Genomic DNA, 26,789 nt, shown 5'->3' on the forward strand with positions numbered 1-26,789 from the left:
TCTTCCGCGATCATTGCCAGTGGAGTGACATAGACATTAAAAAGTAACAGATTCAAAATTGAGCCCTGGGGTACCCCATAGGGGGACTTTTGGAACTCTGAGGAATTATGTTTGGAGAAGACCTGAAAGGTCCGATTCAGGAGGAATTCTTCCAGCCATTTCAGTGCTTTTCCATTAACCCCTATATCTTCTAGGGCCTGAATCAAGATTGTGTGGGAGATGGTGTCAAATGCGGCACTCAGGTCTAATAGAATGAGTGCCGCCGTGCCTCCAGTATCCAGCTCTTGACGGATAACCTCAGTGACCCCCAGTAAGGTGGATTCTGTAGAGTGGCCTTTTCTAAAGCCTGATTGAGAATGGTGTAGTAAATTGTTATCATTAACAAAGTCTGTCAACTGCTTGTTTACGTGTTTTTCTAAGAATTTAGAAAAAATTGGTAGAAGGGATATAGGGCGGAAGTTAGAAAAGACCTCCGGATCGCTATTGGCCTTTTTTAGCAAGGGAATCACCATGGCGTGCTTCCACTCACCAGGTATTGCCGCTTCATTGAGAGAGGCATTTAACAGTGCTCTAATTACTTCCAAGATGGATGGGTCTAGCTGTTTAAGAACATGAACAGGCATAGGGTCCTGGGGGGAACCTGATTTAATACTATTTAGGACTTCGCCGAAAGTATTGATGTTTAATGGCTGCCATGCCGTAAGAACGCGGTTCATGAATCAATCCCTTTGGTCACTATAGCGAGGGGTGGAGAGATTCAATGGGCCATCGATGCCGTCATCATCTGAGGTGAAATTGGCATAAATTGTCGATATTTTCTCCTGGAAGAAATTAGCAATTGAATTACATTGTGTGGGAGACAGAGTAGGAGGTTCGGGTTGGGCTGCTGCCCCAGCTAAATTCTTTAGAGTTTTAAAGAGAGTCCCTGAGTGATTTTGAGCTCCAAGGATGGTGTTTTTGGTGAAATCGCCCTTGGCGATTTTACAGGACAGATGGTACATATTTAGTGCATGTTTATATATTTCTTTTTTAGCAGGATTATAATCTCTTCTCCACAGTCTCTCTAGTTTTTTACACTGACTTTTTTCTTCTCTCAATTTATCTGTGAACCAAGGGACCGGGGGATTACATGATTTATGCTTACTTAAGGTCAGGGGAATGATAGTTTGTATGGCACTAGATAACCAATCATTGATCATCCTATGGTCACTAATAGTGATCTTCTCAAGATCGAAACAAGGGCTGGATCTAATTAGTTGTTCATCAAGATCCTTTATGTGGAGTTTTTGCCAATTTCTAAACAATACCTCAGATTTTACAAGGATTTTATGAGCGGGTTCCCAGATATGAAATTTGGTGAGAAAGTGGTCAGACCACGGGATTAACAGTGCGGGCTTGCACTTTATGCGATCGAAGTTCGCAAAGATTGGATCTAATAGGTGACCGGCTCTATGTGTGGGGCCTGTGTTCCAATCGGTGGATGTTAAGTGCCTCAAGATCAGAAAGGAAGTTGAGAATCATTGGACAGCTGCGGTCTTCAAGATGCAGATTAAGGTCTCCTAAAATGGCAAACATAGATGCTTCCAACAGAGAAGGCGCAATATATTCTGATAGGGCTGCCACCCAATCCCCAACTACCCCTGGAGGGCGATATATTAAAATCCCTGAGAGTGTGGTTTGCGGAGACAAGGCTTCACAATTTGCCAGGTTGACATCTTCCCATTTGCATTGAAATGTATTTTTAAAGATGATGCCTATACCCCCACCTCCTTGATTTAGGCGGTCTTTCCTGATTATCGTGTAATTGGGAGGGAGGGCTGATGCTATGTCTCTGTTAGGAATAGCGCATCCGGCTTCTGATCAAGTAGGAGATTAAAAATGTCATCTTTATGTTTGGGAAGCAATCTACAGTTTGTAGTAAGGAAAGTGAACTGGTTAACATGATCTTTACTCTTATTAGGATTGACATTTATGTCAACTCCAAACTCCCCATTTAAACCTGGCTGGAGATGGGAAAAGGAGAAAATACATTCCGAGCAGGGGGATGGGGGACCATTCGAAGACAATGTCTCGCAATTAGTGTAGCGATTTACCCTGAGGCTCAGCAGATCAGTCCTAGAATAGCTGAAAGCTGCATGTTTTTGTGCAAGGGGCGTGGCCCCTGGTCCCGTCTGGGCGCGGACGGGCGCAGACAGGCTTGCCTTTGGCGCGCCGCCGGCGCGCCCGCTGCGCGCATCCGCTGCGCGACGAGCACATGCTTGTCTGAAATAGTGCCTCTGCAGGGTTAGTCCCACCCCCGACCTCTGACCCGTCACTGCCTCGCCTACACTCCCTCCACGTCAAGCGGGACAGCCTGTGGTGGAACAGGGAGCCGGCAAGCAGAAGCGGGCGTCAAAGAGGCAAATACGAGGCAAGATTATGTTTTTTAAGATCACGATGTAAAATTCAATTTAAAACAGCAATCGAAATAATTTTAAAAGGTTCAGTGCATGGAGCTAAAATGCGAATGTGCACTGTGCAAGTGGCAATATCATATTCATACCGCCCCTTCGCCTTCCAGTACAACAAATCCTATTTGAAGTCACTCATTCACCAGTGTGCGGGATTGCTAGAGCCAGTGTTTGCTATTGAAGTCACTCATTCACCAGTGTGTGGGAATGCTAGTGCCAGAGTTTGCTATTGAAGTCACTCATTCACCAGTGTGCGGGATTGCTAGAGCCAGTGTTTGCTATTGAAGTCACTCATTCACCAGTGTGTGGGAATGCTAGTGCCAGAGTTTGCTATTGAAGTGACTCATTCACCAGTGTGCAGGAATGCTAGTGCCAGTGTTTGCTAAAGAAGTCACTCATTCACCAGTCTGCAGGAAAGCTAGTGCCACTGCTTGCTGTTGAAGTCACTCATTCACCAGTAGGCAGGAAAGCTAGTGCCAGTGCTAGCTATTGAAGTCACTCATTCACCAGTGTGCAGGAATGCTAGTGCCAGTGTTTGCTAATGAAGTCACTCATTCACAAGTCTGCAGGAAAGCTAGTGCCACTGCTTGCTGTTGAAGTCACTCATTCACCAGTAGGCAGGAAAGCTAGTGCCAGTGCTAGCTATTGAAGTCACTCATTCACCAGTGTGCATAAATGCTAGAGCCAGTGTTTGCTATTGAAGTCACTCATTCACCAGTGTGCGGGAATGCTAATGACAAACCCATTTCTGTGAAATCACCAAAAAGAATCACAGCACAAATAAATTAGACAATCAAAAAGTAATATTTTTGTTGATCGTCATAGGAGCAGCAAAGGGATTCAAGCTCCGGCTGCAGAGTGAATGAAGACCCTTCTGTTCATGCGTTACTTCCCTAGTAAATCACTTTGATACAGAACTGTTACGGAATATTTGATGTAAGGCACACAGGCCTATAGTCCTGAAGAAGGCCTCATGCCAAATAATGTAGATTCAAGAGTGGCAAAGCCTGTTGACAGAAAAGTCAACCTTCCTGCTTTTTGTGTTTCTGGGGAGGCACTAGAAAACAATATTTATCACATTCAACAAAAGTAGAGCAGTCATGGTGACACAGGGGACATTAGCTACTAGACTTCCACAATTAGAATGCTGTACATTTAGAGGGCAGTTGTACTTTCCGGAAGATTCCCACCAGCAGATGAAATATTTTTTTTGCACTTTGCGGAGTTCCGCATAGCGGAACTCCACAAACTCCACCCAGGTTTACATCTTGGAGATTCCAAAACCTTTGCATTGTGGTTTGGACACTTTGGCCCCCAAGAGGAACTTCAGGAAGAAGTCCCAGATGTTTGGAGCAACTTTGGAAAAAAGATCCATAACTTGACCGACTCAACACGAGAGTCAAGCTGTCGACCTTCAACCGCGAGATCGCCTGCCTTGCCGGTTGGTCTGCTGAAATGCTCCAGAGGTCTGACTTCCAGATTTTGACACGGAGCTCCCTGGAAAGCAAGCAGGGCAGCCCTCACTCAACCCAGACTGGTGAAAAGCATCAAGGGGACCCCAGCAGAAAAATCTCCAGAAACGTTTCTAAGTCAGAAGGCAAAATCAGTCGAGGCCTACAGAGAGTGGTACCCAAACAGCCTGATACTTCGACTGTGTCCTGGTCAAGCGTGAGCAGGTGTGAAATATTCTGTGATGAATACTAAAAGTAGTCGAAGAGGATTCATCATCCTGCATGAGTACAGAAATACTCATAAAATCCTCAAAAAGGATTGCCCACCCCCTTTAGGAATGATGTTCTAAAGGACAGGATTATAAAAGCAGATAAGGCAGACATCAGCAGCGTGTTGCAAAGTCATCCTGTGCCCTGGGCACCCCCATTTTTGCTGCCTGGTACTGCTGGTAACTGACTCTGACTGTTCCTGGATTCTGCCTAACCAGGCCCAGGACCAGTGCTTTGTTGAAAACACTGTGAAAGCACACACATACATGAGGGCACAAAAAACTCCAGAAAAGTTTCTACGTCTGAAGGTAAAATATCAACTGAAGCCTAATGAGAGTGGTACCCGAGCAGAGCTCCATTGTGGTCGGCCTGATGCTTTGACTTTGTCCCAGTCCAGTGTGACTAGGTGTCCCAATGTGGCACAATAGGTTTCTAAGTGCTTTATAGGGCTAATCATTTAAAAAATCATATATCCAGTCCCTGCATTGGATTTTGTTGTTTTGGTGTCATTTTAAAGATTCACATATTGCCTATTTGTATAAATTGGTGTGAGATTTGTATAGTTTGTTGTGCCTTAATTATTTACTGAATTGGTGTTTTAAAATGACTGAATATTGTGAACACAATCACTAGCAGGCTGGGGAGAGGAGAGTCCCAAATGCAGCCAGTATTCATCCAGCATTTCCTACAAGAGCGAAATCTACATTGCAATTTACTACTTATTCAAATGTGTAACTCTAAATGCAGACTGAGTTTAATCTAAGTAATTACTTCTATCAGAAAGCACTTGATTTCCAGACACTACTCGTGAGACTTGATAACCCATCCTCACTAGGCTTTGAGGGTAGGTTTACAAAAGTAGGATCCTTCTATCCAGTTTGAGTGCACCAGTACCTCAGTACCGGTACGCCAAAGAACGACTAAAGAGCACATTTTATAGTGCACTGCAACATGGAAAAGGCTGTGGAGAAGCGTGGAAGAGTGTGAAATGGGAAAGGCCTCACACAGTAGCGCCAAAAGTCAGGCAAACTGTGAAATCAGCGTATGGATCAGCTGCAGCTGGCAACATTACAATATGGTAGGGCACGATGCTCAAAACACTCACTATATATGCTGGCACACAGGCTCTGAATAAGGTCTCCTTCATCCTGGCATCAGGCAGAAAGGGAGGGACTTACTTCCTTCTACAATGTGAAACCAACCATTGCAAGATTCGTTGGAGCAGGCTAACACAGCAGTCATTTTGAGGCCAGTGGCCTGTGAGTGCAATCCCTTGGCTGTTTCTCAGACGTGGAATTGCAGGCTCTGAAGTGCGCAGGGCAGATTGGCTGGCTGAAGGCAGCTGGCCAATCTGACATGCGCAGTGGCAGGGGCTGAAGCTGGAGTACAATTGCACTAATCAGCCTCGCCCTCTGTCCTCGCGCTGTAACAGTGTGAGCCTGGGACACATTAATGTTATTAATGTTATTAATGGTTTTATATAGCGCTCGGCTACTCCGAGGAGTGTCCCGGCGCTTTTAACAAACCAGATGTGACAGTTGGGAGCGGAGGAGGGACAGGAAATTATTGAACTAAGAGCCAGGACTTTAACTCTTTCCTAAAAAAAAATTAATAGAATGGAATTTATTACAATTTCATTAATGTGTGTCCCCGCAGCAGGCGAGGCGATGCTTCTACCGCCATAACGGAGGAGCTGCCGCTGGTATGGATGGAGCAAACCGACAATACACCAGAAGCTAAGCTGACTGAAAGCATGAACATGATCCAGTTAAACCCACTGTCAGCAGCTCAGCACATACAAATGGACACGTCCTGGGTCTTCTATCAACATACAGTATTGCAACAGCAAACATCTGGCTACATCATCATATTTAATGGGTCAATTAGGATGGCTGCACAAAACACATCGAAAGAACCCATGTCAGCAGAACTCACTGTGCTGTGTAAAGAAGCGAGACCCATCACAGGTGGGGAGAGTCTAACATAACATGATCACCTTGGCACCAGGTTTTCTGATTAGGAAGCATTTGTTGTTTGTCTTAGGCTATTTGCCAACCACCCATGCAGGTGCACATCTTTACTTTGTGAACAAAAAAACAGCTGTAATTCCAACAACATGTTATCAAGAGAGCAGTGTAAAACAAATGCACCTGCACAGGTGATTAACAAAGAGCCTTCGCTCCATAAGCGTACGCTCCCTCACCGAAAGGGTCATAAACCAGCAAACCTCACCATGTCTGTCAAATAAATGCCTCAAAGAACACTGACTGGCTCTGAATGACACACTATCCCTCATGTTGTTTCTGCAGTCTAACAAAAGGACTACCTCAGCACCACCACCACGAGGAGCACAAGCAGGACACTGTAATATCCATGAAATGCCATGGCCCTGATGAACAGCCTTTTCAAAAGGGTTGGTAACATGAAACTTCACATTAAGCTACTGTTGTCTGTACAGAGACCTATAAGCAGTGTTCATTTCCTGTGACTTGCCATAGTATGTTAAAAAAAATGCAACATGTAAGTTTATCGAGAAATATCCGATGCACATGGTAATCCATGAGACAACCACACACACACAAACACACACACACAAAACACAGCCACCCACCAGTCAGTCACTAAGACTACCAGGGGGTTAAATCTTGCCTGTGAAGCAAGATAATTTTGGGTGCTTCCCTGGTTGCCTAGTGGCAACCTGCAATTTAAATGCCACAAGTGCAAGAGGTATGCACAAACATGGCTTCAGGCTCTTTGTGCCATAGAAAAAAAATGATGGACTGGAATGCAGCCCCAGGGAATTACCAGTGTTTGAGCTGAATTGAAGCATTCCACTCTTCATATTTTTGCTTTTTTTAAATGCAGCTCATATTTGTCACCTAGGTGGCATCTCCTTCAGCTTCCATCAGGTGAATAACATTGCAAAAAAGGCAAGGTATAGTGACAAAAATCAGGAAGATGCAGTTGACAAGGAATACTGCACCTTTTCTTTACACACAGTGAATTAGAAGCTGAAAAGTATCAGGGCATGATGTTGAGAGGGGTCATAAGGCCATATTATCAAGAACGGCAATAACATTATCGCCGCTTTAGCGGAAGGAAACTGCTGCTAAATCGGCGATAAGGGGCTTGATAATATTCCCTTGAGAATTCCAATAGAAGCCCAGGTTTGATATCCTTCCCACCAGAACCAGGGTATTTATGGAAATCACGAGGGCATATTATCAAGTCCTTTATCGCCGTTTAGCGGCAGTTTCCAGCCGCTAAAGTGGCGATAATGTTATCACTGTTCTTGATAATATGGCACTTAGAATTTAAAATTAGACAGACACTCAGAGCAATCAGGGACTGACAGAGAGGGTTGAAGCAGGGGTGATGGAAGAAGGAGTCGTGAAATGATCATGAGTTAGGTGAATCCATGAGTGTCAGGCATGAAAGAGAGTTTGAAACCAGTCAATACCAACCACATGAACCAGTCCTGATATTAAGATAAAAGAGTGAACAGTGAGGAATCGAAATTTGCCTAGCTTACGTAATGGTAAGTTTCAATTCTATTAAGAACACGGAGGCGAGGATTATGCTTTTCTTCCTTCTCTTTATTACATATCCAAAAAACACAGCAGCCTTAGAAAAGCTCAATCCATGTTTAAACTGCAGAAAACTTAGAAAACAAACGTCTTTTTAAAGTTTATAAGTTCAGAACGAACTACAGCTCCCATGAGCCTTCCAACATTAGTCCTTCTATTATGTCCACTCCAGGTATGATAGCCAGTCCTTCCTCAACCTTCCTCCTCTTTCTTTGCGCTGGTTACGCACATTCCTCATTGGGCTTGCTTGGAACCGTCATTTCCTAGCGGAAAAAACGACAGCGTAAGAGAAGCACCAAACTCCACTGGCAGCATACAAACTGAGGACATGATCAAGACTGGCATCAGAACATGTACAATGCAGAGATGGAAAACAGTTTACTTACTGGCATACGGGCGGGTTCGTGACGTCGAACTCCAGGGTGGGATAATCCTCGCCTCCGTGTCCTTAATAGAATTGAAACTTACCGTTACGTAAGCTAGGCAAATTTCGATTCTGTGTCAGGACCGGAGGCTTCGGATTATGCTAGTTCAAAGTTTACTCACCACCAAATGAGCTAGATCCACCACCGGTTTAAAATAAAACCTCTTAAACGTGGAATCCGAGGACCAATCTGCTGCTCGCATTAAATCCTCCAAACAAGCTCCCACTGAAAACGCCTTAGAAGCCATGGCTCCCCTGGCAGAGTGAGCTCCAAAACGTTTAGTATCAATGCCCGCCTCTTGCATGACCCAACGCACCCACCTTGCAATAGTGTGGGAAGAGACTGCTCTGTGTGGTTTTCACAGGGCAATTAGCAATTGTCGTTTGCCCGGAGGGCGGATATCCAACGTCATGTCCTCATAAGCCTTCAAGCATTGCACGACGCACAACTTGGGAGTGTCCACAAAGGCCGGGTACGAGATAGTACGTGACACAGACTTTGTGCGATGCCCCACTGTAAAAGTTACCCCGTCAGGGGAAAAAACTTGTGCTGAAACGTCCAAGGTGCGCACGTCCGACACACGTCGGCAAGAAACCAAACACAGAAGCATAGCCAACTTATCCGAAAGCTCCTTTAGGGACAAATATGCGTTAGATTGCCAGGACAGAAACAGATTCAAGACTACATTGACGTCCCAAAGGACCGAATACCGGGGCTCCGGAGGTAAAGAGAGACGAACACCTCGCAAGAGCCTGCAAACAAAGGGATGTTTTCCCACTGGGGAACCCTCCACAGGTTGGTGACCCGCTGAGATTGGGGAACCCATAGCATTAATTGTCCTATAAGCCAGGCCCTTAGTTGCCAATTCGGCTAAAAAATTCAAGATCGGAATGAGTCCTGCGACCACGGGATCCAGGTTCCTTCGAAGACACCAACGCATCCATTTAAGCCAAGCGGATTTGTAGCGCTTCGCCGTGCTTTGGAGAGCAGGCCCTCAGCCGATCCTGAAAGGCCCGGGAGCGACCAACGTCTCCGGAAAGCCTCCATGCCATGAGGCGAGAGAGCCCTGGATGATGAGGGGATGTGGCTCCCGATCCGGATTGAGCAAGAGGTGAGGAAACTGGGGGAGTAGGATTGGAAAATCCCAAGAAAGTTCCAGAAGAACTGGAAACCAGAATTGAGACCTCCAGTGCGGCGTAACCAACACCATCTCCACCTCCTGACGGTGAACCTGGGCCGCCGTCCGTACAACCATTGAGAATGGAGGAAATGCAAAGGGCTTCTCCCGACTCCAATCCTGGAGGAAAGCGTCCGTGACCTCCGCGAGTGGGTCCGGCCTCCAACTGAAAAATCTTGGGAGTTGGTGGTCCAGCCGGGACGCAAACAGATCCACCGAAAACGGACCCCAGCGGGCGTTCAGCCATTGGAAGACCAGGATGTCCAGCATCCATTGACTGGCATCCCTCAGGTGCCTGGAGTGCCAGTCCGCCACCTGATTGGCCTGACCCGGCAAATATTCAGCTGTCACCGATATGTGATGCGATAGGCAATAGTCCCAGAACTCCTTCGCCAAATCCGCCAGAACTCGGGAACGAGGACCTCCCAGATGGTTGACGTATCGAACCGCCGAGACATTGTCCATCTTTAAGAGGACGCAGGACTTCACTGAATCCTTGGTCCAACAGCGGACCGCAAAAGACCCTGCTAGAAGCTCTGAACAGTTTATATGCAACTGTTGTTCGTCTGATGACCAAGCGCCGCCGGTGGAGAACTCCCCGCAACGGGCACCCCATCCGGACCTGCTGGCATCGGACTCTATCACAAGGTCCGGAACCGACACGAAAATCGCCCGACCATTCCAAGCCTCTATTTGTGAGGGCCACCAGGACATCTCCTCCTTCACGTCCTCCGAGAGGGGTACCATCTGGTCGAAGGACATGCCCTTTCGGAGGTGTTGGGCCTTGAGGCGCTGGAGTGCTCTGTAGTGCAATGGCCCTGGGAAAATTGCCTGAATGGAGGATGACAAAAGTCCTACCACTCTGGCCACCTGTCGCAAAGAGGTCCGGTTTTTTGAAATCGTCTGTCGTAACGTATGCCTGATCTTGGCTCTCTTCCTCGAGGGTAGACTGAGAGAGGCTCTGACGGAGTCTATGACAAAACCTAGAAACTTAATTTTCTGACACAGAAGCAGGGAGGTAGGGGAATTCAGGAGGTCCCCCTAGTGTTCTAACCATCATCCTCCCTTTCAGCCCTGGGCCAGTCTAGACCTACAGCAGACAGAACTGCAGTTCATGAAGACAGAGAATAGGGGGCATATTAGCAAGGGCCATATCGCCGCTTTAGCTGGACTTTTTCCCGATATTTTTATTGCCCTATCAGCAAGCTGTCACTAACAGCAGTTAGCGACAGCTTTTAGGCGATAGCTACAACTTTGGGGCACGCTTTGCATGTCAGCAATATTTATCGCTAATGACATGCATAGTGGGCGTACCCAAACTGTTAGCGACTGAAAACAGTCGCTAACGTCGCTATCGCCTATTAGAAAGGCAGGCGAAGCGATAACAAAAATGGCGCTAAGCGCGATTATCGCTAGTGAAGGAGGGCGGTAGATAGATAGATAGATAGATAGATAAATAGATAGAATGATAGATAGATAGATAGATAGATAGATAGATAGATAGATAGATAGATAGATAGATAGATAGATAGATAGATAGATAGATAGATAGATAGATAGATAGATAGATAGATAGATAGATAGATAGATAGATAGATAGATAGGTAGGTAGGTAGGTAGGTAGGTAGGTAGGTAGGTAGATAGGTAGGTAGGTAGATAGGTAGGTAGATTGTCAGTGATAAATATTGCTTGCTATGTACCTTTTCTACTGCTTGAAATAAAGTTTTGTGTTTTTCATATTTCTATAGAATTGAAAATTCGTAATTCACAGGGATTACATAATCGTTTTGAGACAACGTTTTTCAGACCACTGGTACTCTTGAAACGTCTCTCCCGTCTGTTTATTCATATGAATGCTTCTTACTTTTTCATCAGTGCCTTTGGTACACATAATTCAATGCTTTGCCGGATTTTGGTGCAGGAAAGAGAGGACCTGGGACTGCTGAGAAAACAAAGAAAGTTAGTACAGGTTAAACGGTTAAAAGAGAGAAGAATAGTGAATGTAGTCTTCACATTATTGTTCTCCTGTGCCTCCGTCAATCCCATGATGGACTTGCTTAACAAGTTTACAGGTTCCCCTCAAAGCAGACCAATTATACACCATTGTAAAGCACCGTGCAAGCAGCCTGCGAAAGCAAGGAATGGAAAACGCATTAAACTGCATCAGTGCAACGCCGTCTGACCTGCTGCAGCCATGTTCTCTTGCTCAGGCTAACGTTGCCCACAGGAAGTGCCCACCTCCGCTGCGGGGTTTATTTTACATTTTGGATTGAATAACTGTGAAGAACTTGTACAGTCACAAGTGTTTACCTAGGGCTTTAAGTGGGATGAAAAACTGGGGGGGGAGGGGTCTCTCAGAGGAGCGTCGCCAGTGTAATTAGGGGCACGGCTTTAAAACACTTACGCTAGAAATCTGTGTTTAGCACAGTGTGCCGCCAGACTTGTATGTTGCTGTTTTTGTCATTGCATCCAGATATATGATACAACAAGTAACATCATACCTAGAACAAGGTAGGACTATTGGCTTTGTCAATGGTTATTAGTTGCATAAGATAAATAAGCTGTAACTATGGCTTATTACATATAATATTGAAAAAGCTTCCACTTAACCCCTTCCATGCTGATGACGGCTCCCAGCCATCATGCATCACGGTGCTCGTGTGCTGATGACGGCTGGGGGCTGTCATGAACCGGCCCACTCTTAAAAACGGCCGCACAGACGCAGAATCGCGCCCGCGCCCAAGGGGTTAAAGCCCTGGTGACCCTACCACAATGTTGCTGCTCTTGCGTTTCAGAAAGAGAAGGGAAATCCAGAGAGAAGATGACTCTCTTTAGAGGATTTCCCTTCCCATACAACCCTCACCTGGCATGACGTCATGCCGTAACTTCTCCACTAGTGAGAAGTGAGCAGTGTGGGCACGTGCACATCGATATGCCTGCTGTCTCGAAACGGTTCTCTATCGGGCTGTTTGGCGCCCTGCCACTTTTTTTCCGGACTGCAGTGACAGCAAACTGCTGTCTCTGCAGTCCGGAAAAAAAACGGAGTGTCTGTTCCAGGGCTCAAAACGGAACCCGATAGAGACCCGTTTCAAGGCCCCCTTTAAAAAACTGCTGGTGCTCAGAGCCCTTGACACCTGGACCACTTAAAGCCCTGTGTTTACCTTTCTGTAGTCACCTGAAGGCCATCTTTCCTTGTACCCGTGACGTCAAGCTTTGCACCTGGTTATTTTCAATGTAAGAACTGATCACGTGACTACTGCTTGACTCGTGTGAACAGCACGACATACATGTGAGTCTTGCCTTGTCAGGGTGAAGGTTGGGCACCATTCAGCTCACTGATCATGTGCAGGGTTCAGCATGGCTTAAAATTCAGTGGCGGCTGTTGGGAAATCACTTGGAGTGATGCAAAAAATATACACAGAAATACACATAATGCACATAATATATATAAATATATAAATATATACACATACACATAACAAATACACAATAATATACACATTACCATAAATATACACATTAAAAAATCACTTACCTTACGCTGCCACTTGATATTCTGCAGTACGTCCTCGTTTTTCTGAAGCACGTCCTTGGAGCGCGAAGTCCACAGAAAACTCTCATCCAATCAAGACGCTGTTCTAAAGCATCTTGGGGCATATTTACAAGGGCTTTATCTCCGCTTTTTTGGCTTATAAAGCCAAAAAAGCGGAGATAAAACCACGCCCTATTTACAAGAGGGTGCTAACATGCGTAATTGCACTGTTAGCACCCTTTACCCCCAACGCCTCTCTTTGCATCTCCAATGAGATGCAAAGTGGGCGTTACTGGGCGTACCCCAGATGGACTACCTTATAAAATATTGCTGATGTTTACATCGCAATATTTACAAGGCAGCTAACGTGATTTTAGCACACATTAGATTTTGGCGAATACGGCAGTTTTTGCCAAAATCTAACGTCTGCTAAAATCCTAACTTAGCCATCCCCATCATAGGGGGTGGATTAGGCTGATACGACCCTGTGGGTCGTATCAGCAAGATTATCGCCCTTTTGCAGTGAACATCGCTGGAAAACCAGCGATGTTCCCTGTAAAACGGCAATAACCTCGCTATCTCTGGAATTGTTATCGCCCTGGAGTAACGTGTTGTTAATTAAGCGCTACCAGGGCGATAAATACCAGCGATAATATAATTATCGCTAAGCATGGCCAGCGATAATTATCGCTGGCCATTGTTAATATGCCCCCAAATTGGTTGGAGGCGGCTAGCTCCATTCTCCAAAAGGCACCGTAGGCCTGTGCCTGTTCACCAACCCAGCTGCCCTAGACAGCCGGGTTGGAGAGGTTTGAATTGTGCATGTCGGTTTGGCCATAGCAAGGTAACCGGCCAAACCTACATGTGCAATGCAAACTTAAGTGGCTGCTCCTCACTGCTGCCTATCATTGGCAGCAGTGACGCACTGGTCCTGCCCTGCCCTCACACTCCATTTGCTGGCAGAGAGTGTCAAAAATAAAATGGTAATAAAATCATGTTATTACCATTTAATTTTTTACGCTTTCTGCCCAGCCGTGTGTGTGGGTGGAAGGGCGTAGCCGACACACATCTGCTCCCACAGTGGAACCACCCCTGTTAAAATTGTCTAATGTGATTCAGATTTTTTTACTGTAGTACTGAAAATTCTGGACCTGTGTCATAAACATCGTCGATTCATCACGATTTTGGTATCAGCGAACCGCAAATGGCGAGTGCGGTATTCACAAGCATTTTCGTCATGATCGAGTGACGAAATCACCCTGAAACCAGCATTTCCATCCCGAGCCCTCGGGTTCCATTTTGTGATCGGCGGCCATTTTATGATTGCCCTCACATAAAGCAATGACTAAAGGCCAAAACCAACCTGAAGGACACGTACAGCTTTGCTGACTCCGCTGTGACCTGGGCAAGCTAACTCCACTGCCTGAAGCCAAACCTGTTCGGGCAGTTCCTTTCCCAGTGTCCGAGCGAGATTAGTATCAAGGCACAACAATCAAAGACCTCCCCTCGCACACATTCCATGCTTAGATCTTACACATTCCTGTCTTTGTTTCTTCCTTTATGACCTGCTTTACGAGCAGGAGGTGCCCGTTTTTATTGGGGTTTCGTCGATATCTGATTGAGAACTGGACCTTGCCGGGCAATTGATTACGGGCTGGGCAAACTGAAATATGGCTTGTCATCATGACTCTGCTTTTTCTTTGTATTGAAAATATGTGAATGGTCAACTGTAAAATAAGGAATGTTTGCCTGAAGCGTGATATCGTGTATAAAAGAGAAAGCTGATTTTGTAAGTTTGAGCAGTCTCCTGAGAATATACATGTCGTTGTACTTCTAGGATCTCTGTTACTGGCTGCAGCCAATAAATTCGATCTTTGACTTCACCAAGAAGATTCTGTGTTTCTGTAGTCTGAAACAGGAAGAACTCGAAGTCTTTGGGTGTTCTCCCTGGCACCGCTGGGTTCTTAAAAACCCGGTACTTCAGTTGGTGCCCAACGTGGGGCGGTATCAGCTGTACCGGTCCAAGCCAGAGGTTCATGAGGAGCTTTGTGTGAAAATTCTGGAGGAAGGCCGCCACTTCATCGACCCCTGTATGTCGACGTGGTCCGAAAGTCTTTGCTGCGAGGTTTCCCGCGTCCCAACGGCTACGAAGGACTGCTGCCCTGACTATCGCCCTGTTTTGGACCCTTGATCCTTGGTAGAGCGAAACGATAGACGAGTCTTCTGGTGACATCATCGATACCTCAGTTAAGTATAAGTGGAGCGTCTCCCAGTCCTTAGTTTTGTTTGGTATCCCTTCGAGGATCGTTTTGTTTGGAACTTGCAAGTGCAAAACCAAAGGACTCGTGTATTCACAAAACTATCGTATTCGATAATCCTTTGAAGTTTGAAGCTAGACTAGAGAGCGAAGATGCCTGGTCTTAGCAGACTTGGAAATTTGTTTTGTCTGTGTTGTAATAGGGATTCCCGATTGGAGGACTCGTGTCCGGTTCCTCCGATTGGAACTCCAACCTACGAACTATGGGCCAGATGTAGGTAGGCCGTTACCGATCGGTAACGGCTGAAAATACCGATTTTGGGCCCTTACCGATCGGTATACAGCCATCGAGATGTAGGGCAAAGAAAAAAGTCCAAATCGGAGCGAAAACCGATTCGGAATGAGTACCGAATGGAAAAGAATCCGATACGTACATACCGAAAATCGGATATGTAACGAATCGGTAACACACCGATTCGGATGCAAACACCGATTCGGTCCATGTACCGATTCGGTAGTGACACCGATTCGGAAATTATCCGATTCGGTCCATGTACCGATTCTGTAGTGACACTGAATCGGAAATTATCCGATTCGGTCCATGTACCGAATCGGTAGTGACACCGAATCGGAATTAAGCCGAATCGGTCCATGTACCGAATCGGTAGATATACCGATTCGGACATAAGCCGAATCGGAGAACCTACCGATTCGGTTGATTCACCGATCGGGAAATTCCCCGATTCGGACAGATGGGGAGATGTAGGGAGGCACAGAAACACCGATTTCGGCTCAAAATCGGTAGAATTCACTCGGTATTTACCATGGATTACAATCAGGTGGTAACCAAGTCCAACCCATAAAAACAGCCCCAAAATGCATTGCAACTTGCAGGATGGCAGCTTTTTATGTCATTGCGAGGCGGCTACGGCTACAGCAGGAAGGACAGAGGGAATGGCAAAGAAATGAACAGGTCTACAGACAGAGGATAAACCTGTTCATGCTCACAGAGGCAGAGATCCTACAGAGATACAGGCTGGACTCTGACACCATTCTTGAGCTCATCAGGGACCTCAAACCATTGTTGGACCACCCCACCCCAAGGGCACACGCCATCCCAGCACACGTCCAGGTGCTATGCAGCCTACACCTGCTTGCGTCTGGCAGCTATCAAAGTGGAGTTGCAGCGGCAGGAGGGGTGACCCAGAGCAGCCTGTCAAGGTTCTTCCACACATTCCTTGACGCCATGATACACAGGATGGACCAATACATCTCTTTCCCTGCAACCCACGCAGAACTGCTACAAACTAAAGCTGACATCTACCAGATGGCACAATTTCCCCAAATCATTGGCTGCATAGATGGCACGCACATTCCGATTTGCCCACCAGCGGACACAGAATACATATACCGCAATCGGAAGTCTACGCACACCATCAACGTGCAGGTGATCTGCAATGCGAAGTGCACCATCACAGACCTGGTAGCAAAATTTCCAGGGAGTACCCACGACTCCTATATTTTCCAACAGAGCGGCATCTATGCACGGCTGATGGCTGGCGAATTTGGTGAAGGATACCTCCTAGGTGAGACACATCATCAGACCCCCATAACACAAAGTAGCCAGGTGTAATACATGTATGCATGTGTGTAATGTTACCCCTTTTCCTTCCAGGCGACAGTGCATATGCCCTCCGCTCATTCATACTCACCCCCTACCTCAACCCCTCCACACCCAGCCAAAGGAGGTATAACCGGGCCCACAAAAGCACAAGGAATGTCGTTGAACGGACCTTTGGCATCTGGAAAAGTAGATTCAGATGCCTGCACAAGAGTGGAGGTGCAAGGCAGTATACCCCCATCACCTGCTGCAAGATCATAGCTGTATGTGCAATGTTACACAACCTTGCGGTGAAGAAAGGCACTGAGGTGGAGTTGTCTGACTACGAGGACCATGATGACGACGAAGCTGTGCCACTAACACAGCCAGCTGGGGTGTCTACGCCAAGTGATGGCAGATACAGACGTGAGGAGATTACAGAAAACTATTTCTGAGTGAGTACAGATGCACAGACAGGTAAATGGTTGTGGTGAAAAGCAAATTTTAATACTGTTGCAACACCGTTACTGCACTGATGTGCAACAAAAAAAAATGTAATAGCTAAGAAAACAAAAGTCTAAGGTACAGGTTGCCTCACCCGCCCTTGCAAGCCTACTTCTTTGAGCGCTTGGCAGCCCCACTGGGGTGTCCCTCACCCCCTTCACAATGTCCTGCCGCTTCTGCGGAGCGCCTGGTGCTCCTGCGCGGCTCTGACGCAGCGCTGGCCGGGCTGCTGCGGCTGCTGCTGGCCCCAGCATCCCCCAGGTCCAGGGCAGGATTGGCGGCAGTGTTTGAGATAATCATAGCCTCCATTGCTGTAGTGATGCGGGCCATTCCCCTGGTTATCTCGGCGGTGTTTTGGGTAAGACTTGACTCCATATTGGCACCGCACTGACAGAGTTGCGCCGTTGCAGCAGCAAGGCGGCTAATGGAGCGGTTTTGCACGCGGGCATCCCGCCTGCACGAGAGCTCATGCTCCTCTAGTCTGCCGCATAACTGGGTAATGGCAGTGGTCAGCCTGCCAAGACCTGCTGCTACCTCCTTGTTGGTATCTACAAAGGCCTTGAAACCTTTCACCATCTCGCCCATCTGCAGGTTATGATGGCGGAGCTGGCGCTGGCAGGCCATGATGGACTTCGCCTGCTGCCTTTGGATTTTCACCATATTCCCTTCAAGGCCCAGGAAGACACTGCCCTCCGGTGCCGGCGCTGCAGTGCTGGGAATCGCACGCCGCCGGGTACTGCTGCTGCCGCCCTGCTGAGTGGGCTGGGGTGCCACTGGTGTGGGTGTGGTGCTGGCCGGGGCCTGAGCCCCTGCTCCCATGATTGGGTTTACTGGAGCCACAGCCATAATCGTGGCAGGAGGTGGTGTAGGTGCATGGTGGTCCCTTGTCGGGGAGTTCTCTGGGGAGAACAGCAAGGGGGGTGTGCTCAGCATTTGTGGGGAGTGCAGTAAGTCATAGTCAATTGCCAGGTCTCCCTCCATACCCAGACCAATGGTGTTGTCCTCCTCCTCCTCGGCAGCCTGACTCGTGCTAGGCCCTGCGAGTGCACTGGTAGTTGCTGCTGCTGCCTCTGTTGCCTGTGGTCCTCCGCCTGATGGTGCCCCTAGGTATAAAGAAGCATTTGTAAATGGAGTGCCGATGTATTACAGTCATTACAAATAAAGCATTGCACATGTCCTTGCATCTCCTTAGAATCTGTTCCACTGTTTCCTATCTTGTGATTCTGCACTGCCATTTTTTGCTAACTTCTGCTGACTACATATACCATGATGCATGTCTCTTGTATGTTGGTTACAGTACTGGGCTGGGGTTTGGCTGTGCATTGTGTCTAATGGGGAGGTGTCTGGTAGGGTGTGTCATGATGCGCATGCTTCTTACCTGTAGCTGTAGCTCTGGCTGAGCTGTCCAGGGTCCTGATTCCGGTCACGCTCTCCCTCTCAATGGTGCTGGACACCAGTTCCTCCAGCTCTGTGAGGGGAGGCGCCGGGTTCCTGCCTCCACCTGTCGCTCCTGCTTGCCTCTGGATCTCAGCCATCTTACGTTTAGTCAGGCTGCGGATATCGTAGAAGCGCTTTTTCAACTCGTCAAGGGTCCTGGGGGTGACACCTACAGCATTGACCTTTTCTGAGATTTCACTCCAGAGCCTCCTCTTAGTGCTGTCCGGCACAGTGAGGGACAGCTTCCCGAATAGCTGCCTGTGCACCCTCACCACCTCCTCCACCAACACCTGCAGCTCCGTGCTGCTGAACTTTGGCTTCCTCTTCTGGCTGGCCTTCTGGCTCTCACTGGGGTTTGCCATCTTGCTCTCAACAGTTCACTGCCTCCTGCTCCCACTGCTGCTCACTGTGAGTGTTCAGCTCAGGCTGGCTCTCCAGAAAGTTCTTAATTAGCTGCACCTGCCAGGGTTGCCACTCCCTGTTTGGGTGGGGGAGGGGGGATCCACCTCATTGGCTGAATCGGCTTTTACCGAATCGGATTTTACCGATTCGGTAAAATCCGATTCGGATTTCACCGATTCGGTTTGTTCAATGCATTCCTATGGGCTTTTTGGCCATGGGTGTGTTTTCATGTCTCCGAATCGGTAATTGCCGATTCGGATTTTACCGATTCGGCTATTTCCGATTCGGTGGTAGCCGAATCGGCTATTTCCGATTCGGTGGTAGCTGATTCGGTACTTTCCGATTCGGTCCGTGCCGAATCGGTACGTAGCGATTCACATTACCGATGCCGACCGATTTGGTATTATTTCGCTGTTTGTTTCCTACATCTCGTTTTCCGATTTCAGAATACCGATTCGGCCCGCCTCGGTATTTTGAAATCGGAAAATCCCTTTTACCTACATCGGGCCCCTATATGTGAAACACGGCGTGGGCCCCATTGCATATAATGAAATATGGATCCGTTACACCAGAAAAGATGGTGTTTTAAAATGGCCCCAATATGGTAGTTTTGACACAGAGATTTTAGATAATCTCGAGGTATGAGTGGAGCGTCTCCTAGTCCTTAGTTTGGTTCTTAGTTTTTGGGTATCCCCTTGGGATCGCTTTAATTTGGAACTTGCAAGTACCAAAGCCGAGGGACTCGTGTATTCACGAGACTATCGTATTCAATAATCCTTTGAAGTTTGAAGCTAGACTAGAGAGCGAAGATGCCTGGTCTTAGCAGACTTGAAAATCTGTTTTGTCTTGGTTGTAACAGGATTCCCGATTGGAGGACTCGTGTCCAGTTCCTCCGATTAGAACTCCAACGTATGAACTTTATGTGAAACATGGCGTAGGCCCCATCGCATATAATGAAGTATGGATCCAATACACCAGGAAAGATGGTGTTTTAAAATGGCCCCAATATGGTAGTTTTGACGCGGAGATTCTGGATAATCTGGAGGTTAAACTTTTTAAGAAGAAAGCCCGGCCGGCAATGTTTGACTCTTTTCGCATATTGCGCAAAGAAGCCAAACAGAAGGAAATAAAACTAGCGAAGAAAAATAAGCGAGGTATGTCAATGGTACAAGCTGCTGTTGCGTTTAGGGATAATGAGGAAGAACAAGAGTGCGAACAAATGAATAGAATTAGGAAATTAGCGATAGATAAATGCTACCCAGTTTTGCCGCGTAAAGAACAAGAAGCAAAGGAAGATCTTGAGAAACATCTCTTAATGTCACACCTTCTGACTTCGCCACCCCCTTATGCACAAAACGCTACGGCACCGCCGCCACCAGTTGTGGCTGTGCAACTTCCGATTGTTATACCACCTGCGATTCCCCACAGCCAGCGCCTCTTCCGTTGGCTACTATTCCTCCAGTGCAACCTCCTCAAGGGCCACTGGCTTTGTTACCTGCTCCGCCTTTAACTCCTGCAACACTTCCACCTATTCTTGCTACCTGCCCTACTACAGCTCCTACGTTAACTTTCTCTCATTCCGCTTTATCTCCGGTCTTGTCGACATCTCCTTCTGTTTGACAGAGAATGACAAACACTGTTACTGGTCTTCTTCCTTTTCTTTTCGGGTCGCCCAGTACGACCCCTGATGCAGAACGTAAACAGTTGCGTAGCCAACTGCCTGACTCAAGAGAGAAAGAAATATTGGACCGCTTGGCGCGTAAATGGGCTACCCGCCCTTTAAGATATGATGTGAAGTCTGTTACGGATGTTTTCCATCAATGGGAAGCGCTGAAGCAGAGATATGTTTTCGATAAAGTGTGTACTTTCCTTCGTGAGGAGTGGGAAGATGATGATGTGGGACAAGCCCCTTCTGAGTTGATCAATGTACAGTCTGAGTTTGCGAAGGGAACCAATGTGGGTTCCGAGGTTGGTAAAGCAGTTGCGACGTTGTTGTCATTTAGGAATGAGTCTCCTTCTCAGCCGATGTTTGAGCCTGACGCTTCAGCAAGGAGAAAAGCGCGACAATATCCAATGAGAGAGGTTCCTCCGGTGTGGAAAGACGCAGTTGACGCTGGTCCAGGTAATAACCCACCAGCTGTACCGACTCATTTTCAGCGCGCCTGGGTGCATGTTCCCTGGAAGCGTGCTGAAGTCTTAGCTATTAAGCAGTCTTTGCCCGACCCGCGCACAAATCCAACAGGGTACTATAAAGAGTTGACTCAGACTGTGAGTTCGTGTATTATGAATTTGGCGGACATCGACATGTTGTTTGGCAATGTTGTTCCACAGCCAATTTGGAGTAAGATTCGTCACACAGATCATGCACAGGAATTAGGTGAAATATGGGTTAATCTTAGAGATGCCAACAATGGGCAAGTAGGCGGCGCTAAGCCTGATGATTTGATTGCTGAACTCCCTGGTAGAATTATTACTTACATGAAAACTTTAATGTCCGAATTGCGTGTCAATTGGGACAAGTTATCTGCATGTAAGCAGAAGAAAGATGAGACTGTGTCTGACTTTTTTACGCGATTTGAAGAGACTTTTGTAGATCATAGCGGTCAGGATATGGCTACCGAGGGGGGCCAGAGATTGTTTGTCGACAAATTTGTGCATAATTTGCTTCCTGAATTGTGCAATAAGTTGAAGGATTCAGAGAGTGCTTGGGCTGTTTCCACGTCAGCACAGATTTTAGATACAGCCCAGTACTAAGAAAATAGGCGCAAAGATGAGTTAGAGAAAGCGGATAAGAAGACTAAAGAATTAAAAACTAAAGTTCTTCTACAGCAAGTTTATCCACCCCGTACTAATAGCCAGCGCGACTATCAGCAACCTCAGCAGTATTCGAGGAACTGGCAAAAAAACGAGTTTCCTCAACAACGAATACAGTATGGACCCAATCAGTGTGCGTATTGCAAGGAAGTGGGTCATTTTAAAAGTAGTTGTCCGGTTTTGTTACAACGCACGAGTGGTGCTTCTGGTGCAAGAGGTCGAGGTGTTCAACAGGCCCCTAGAGGTAGGGGGCGTGGAAATTTCCCACAGAACGCGCGTTCCTTTCCGCCTCAGAATTCGATGAATACTTTTGATCAGCAGAATCAAACCTCTGGTAGGACGGCTCAGTACTATGCTGATAACTACTATGCAGAGGAAGAGGATATGAATAATAATGATTGCTAGGACAGCCATGGACAAAGAGAGGGAGTTGTTTCAGTTCCAGTAGATCAGAGAGGACCCTATGTTGAGGTTATTACATCGGGTGTGTCAGAACCTTTTCTGTTGGATACTGGTGCTACAAAGAGTTCTATTATGCACTCAAAACTCCCTGGCGCACCTTTGTCTGGCAAAATGAATGTTTCAGTAGGTTTTTCTGGCGCCCCGGTTAGGAACCCGATCTCTAATCCTATGTCTCTTTCTGTTGGACCTTGTGAATTCGAAGCACCCCTTATTCTTACAACAGGTTGTGGTGAGAACTTGCTAGGATTGGATCTGTTGAAAAGATTGTACGCAACTTTGTACTGTTCTCCCTCGGGAGTACAACTTACGCTGGGTAAGAGAGTGGTTTCTACGATGTATTTGTCCAAGGATAAACTCCCGACAGAAATATATTCTCTCCCAGATACCTTTTGGGCTACTGGTCCTAATGATGTGGGTCTCTTGGAAATACCGCCATATGTCGTGACATTAAAAGTCAATGTTAGAATGCCGCGCATTCCCCAATACAAGATCTCTAGTGAAGGTGAGAAGGCGTTGTTAGCGATCATTTATGATTTGATTGAAAAAGATGTAATTGAAGAGACTAGAAGCAACATTTGTAATAGTACCGTTCTGCCTGTTTTGAAACGTACTGATCCTTCACAGCCACCTGTTTACATATTTGTGATTGATCTTAGAGAGGTCAATAAAATAGTTGTGCCACAGTTTCCAGTTGTCCTTGATATTACTGCCCTATTGACTATGATTCCAGTTTCCGCCACTTGGTTCTCGGTGATTGACTTGAAGAATGCTTTCTTCAGCATCCCGATTGCCGAGGAGAGCAGGGATATTTTTGGCTTCAGTTTAGGAGGCCGAAGCTTCCGCTTCAAACGCGCTCCTCAGGGCTACTGGGAAAGTCCATCTATATACAGTCAAGCTTTAAAAACACAGCTTGATACTATTGTTTTACTTGACGGCGCCACGCTTCTTCAGTACGCCAATGATTTGCTAATCGCTGCAGATACTGAGGAGATTTATAAAGAGGCCACGTTGTCATTGTTGCGTCATTTGTCTGATTTGCATCACAAAGTGTCTCTATCAAAGTTACAATATTGTCGACAAGAAGTGACCTACTTAGGTCACCTCTTATCGAAGGAGGGAAGGAAACTGACTCCAGAAAGAATTCAGGCAATTGCAAAATTGAGTGTCCCAAGAACACAGAGAGAAGTGCCTGCATTCTTGGGCATTACATCGTATTGCAGGCAATGGATACCGAATTTTTCCTTATTGGCCAAACCTTTAGTGGCATTAACTTGTAAAGATACACTGAATCCCATTCCATGGTCTAAAGAGTGTCAGAAGAGTTTTTCAGAATTGCGTGATGCGTTGTGTTCGGCTCCTGTGTTAGGTACTCCTGACTACAGTAAGCCCTTTACACTGTATGTCCATGAGAAGGAAGGGTGCGCATTGTCAGTGTTGACACAGTCTTTTGGGGACAGGCAACGTCCATGTGCATATTTTTCGGCGACCTTAGATCCGGTAGCCAAGGCGTTGCCGAGTTGTTTGAGAGCCGCAGCAGCTGTTTCCATTCGACAGACTGCTGGGTTAGTGATGAATAACACGTTAATTGTCATGGTCCCACATGCAGTGGATACTTTGTTAAACAGAACCAAGACACAGCACTTAACTAGTGCTCGGTTGTCGGGTTATGAATTGACCTTGTTAGCAAGTCATATACATATTAAGAGATGCAATTCGCTGAATCCAGCCACGTTGTTGCCGATTTCAGCCGAGACAGAGAATGTTGAAAAACCACATGATTGTTTTCTTAGAACTGAGGAAGAAACCAAGGGGAGGATAGATCTCAAGGATACTCCTCTTCCAGAGTGTGATGGTACACTGTGGGTTGATGGTTCGTGTTTCAAGTTGCCGAATGGAGATACGACTGCGGCATATGCTGTTACGACCTTGCACATGATTGTTGAAGCTGCACGTATCCCACATAACTCAGCACAAGCTGCAGAGTTGATTGCACTTACGAGAGCGTGCGTGTTGGCGAAAGGAAAGCGAGTGAATGTGTACACTGACAGTCAGTATGCGTTTGGTGTGGCTCATAGTTTTGGACGATTATGGCGTGAACGTGGGTTCCTGACTTCGCATGGAGCAAGGATACAGCATGGTCAGTTGGTGAATGAGCTTCTTGAGTCACTGACCTTGCCGTTACAAGTTGCGATTGTAAAGTGCAGTGCACACAAAAATGTCACGGATGATGTTGGTCATGGTAATGCGTTTGCGGACGAAGTCACGAAAGAAACTGCAAGAAATGTGATGAGTCGAATGTATGTTGCAGGCCCTGCAAGATGGATTGGTGATGTTGGAATGTGTGAAGATACGATTGAGAGTGTGAAGTCCATTCAAGCTGAAGCTTCAGAGAAAGAGTTGAATGAATGGAGAGAAATCAAGGGTAGACTGGATGCGAATGGTTGTTGGGTCGAATTGTCAGAACATCAGCGATGGTTGTTACCCGATGCGTATGCGCTTGCAGTGGTGACAATGGCCCATGGTATGGCTCATATCAGTGTGAAAGGGATTTGTAAGTTGTTAGCCCCGGTATGGCAAAATGCGGGAATCCCCAAGTGTGCAGAGAATGTGGTCAAGAATTTCATGGTGTGTTTGAAACACAATCCTGGTAGGGGAACCCCAACTCCAGCTGGTCATTTTGCGCCTCCAACGTATCCGTTCGAGGTTTTGCAGCTAGATTTCATCCACATGGAAAGGTGCAACAAATTGAAATACGTACTCGTTGTTGTTTGTGCCTTCTCAATATGGATAGAAGCATACCCCTTAAAGGACAATACTGCCTTATCCACAGCTAAAGCCCTTGTCAAGGAATTCTTCCCCAGATTTGGAATGCCGAGAATGGTCTGGAGTGATAATGGGAGTGAATTTGTGGGTCGAGTGATGAAGAACGTATGTGAAGGGCTAGGAATTCAGCAAAAGTTCCACGCTGCAAATCACCCCCAATCAGCTGGATTAGTAGAGTGCTATAATGGCACATTAAAACTGAAATAGGCCAAGATTCAAGCGAGCTCCGGTCTTAAATGGCCCGATGCTCTACCTTTAGCACTCCTATCAACGAGAATGACTGCGCACTCGCGATTGGGACTTAGTCCATATGAAATAGTGTTCGGCCGTCCGGCCAACATTTGGGGAGTGCCAAGGCCCACCAAGTTAAGCGAGGTAGAACATCCTGTACTGCTTGATTATTTGTACGAATTGACGGCTAAATTGCGTGTTTTACACCAACAGGTTCACAGTTCCTTACCGCCAGTTTCTGACGATCCAGGCCACGCTATTGAACCTGGCACCTGGGTCCTGGTGCGCAACTTCCAGCGAACAAAGAACGAGCAACCCCGCTGGACCGGACCTTTCCTAGTGTTATTGGCCACCCGCTCTGCTGTACATGTGCAGGGCAAGAAGAATTGGGTGCACGGGAACCATTGCAAACTGGTTCCGTTGCCCCTATCGTACGACCGGTGGGTCCAGGAAAGGATTGCTGACTCTGAAACTGAGACTGTGCCTCGCTTTCTACCCTTTAGCGATGCACGGGTAAAAGGAACAACTTCTAAACAGGAGAGCGATAACATTTTACAAGAAGCTGTGCCACCGGCAATTCGATTGAACACTGCAGAGCCTGAACTCTTGTTTCATAACCAGACCGTACCAGGAAAGAGCCGCTATAATTTGCGACCGAGAGTCATGGACAAATAAAAAAAAAAAAAGTTTTTATGATTTTTCAGTTTGCAGGTTAACTCTCCACCAAGGATCTACTAATTTTTGTTTTTCGAACCGCCATCCGGGTTCCGCTGCTACGGCCGCGGTTGCCAAAGTCTTTTGAGTGCAGCCGAAGACGTTAGGTCGACGGTTCTGGTTGGTCTAAGGGAGTTGCCCTGGGCTGACAGAAGCACTCCTTAGCAGAATCAACCTCCCACCGCGGGCAGCATATTTAGTTTAGGATGGATTTCTTTGAGTTGGAGAGACCTGCACGGACAATGACTTTTAGACAGAAATTATGTAAATTGATCACCACGAAAAGATTTATAATATTGTGCTTATTTTTGCTACTGAGTCTAATGATGTTTTTAATTGGTTATGTGACATTCTCTTTTCAAGTAACGTTTGTGCCTACTGTGCAACCTACACCTCCTTCTACTGCCTCCTCGCATTCTTTCCACCCTCTGCCTGAACACGAGTCCGCTAGAAGATCAGAATTCGTCAATAACTTCTTTGTTCAGCTCCTGCACCAGCACCAGCTAGTAGTTAACACAACTAATTGTTGGGTGTGTGGTCTTATGCCACATACGACAGATAAGGGTATCCCGTACTTGGTCTTACCGTTTAGCTACAATGGTTCTTTGTGGGCATTTCAAACAATGTTCATATACGCCATCGAACCATATCCC

Source organism: Lissotriton vulgaris, chromosome 9 (genome assembly GCF_964263255.1).
Source record: "Lissotriton vulgaris chromosome 9, aLisVul1.2, whole genome shotgun sequence".
Taxonomy (NCBI): Eukaryota; Metazoa; Chordata; class Amphibia; order Caudata; family Salamandridae; genus Lissotriton; species Lissotriton vulgaris.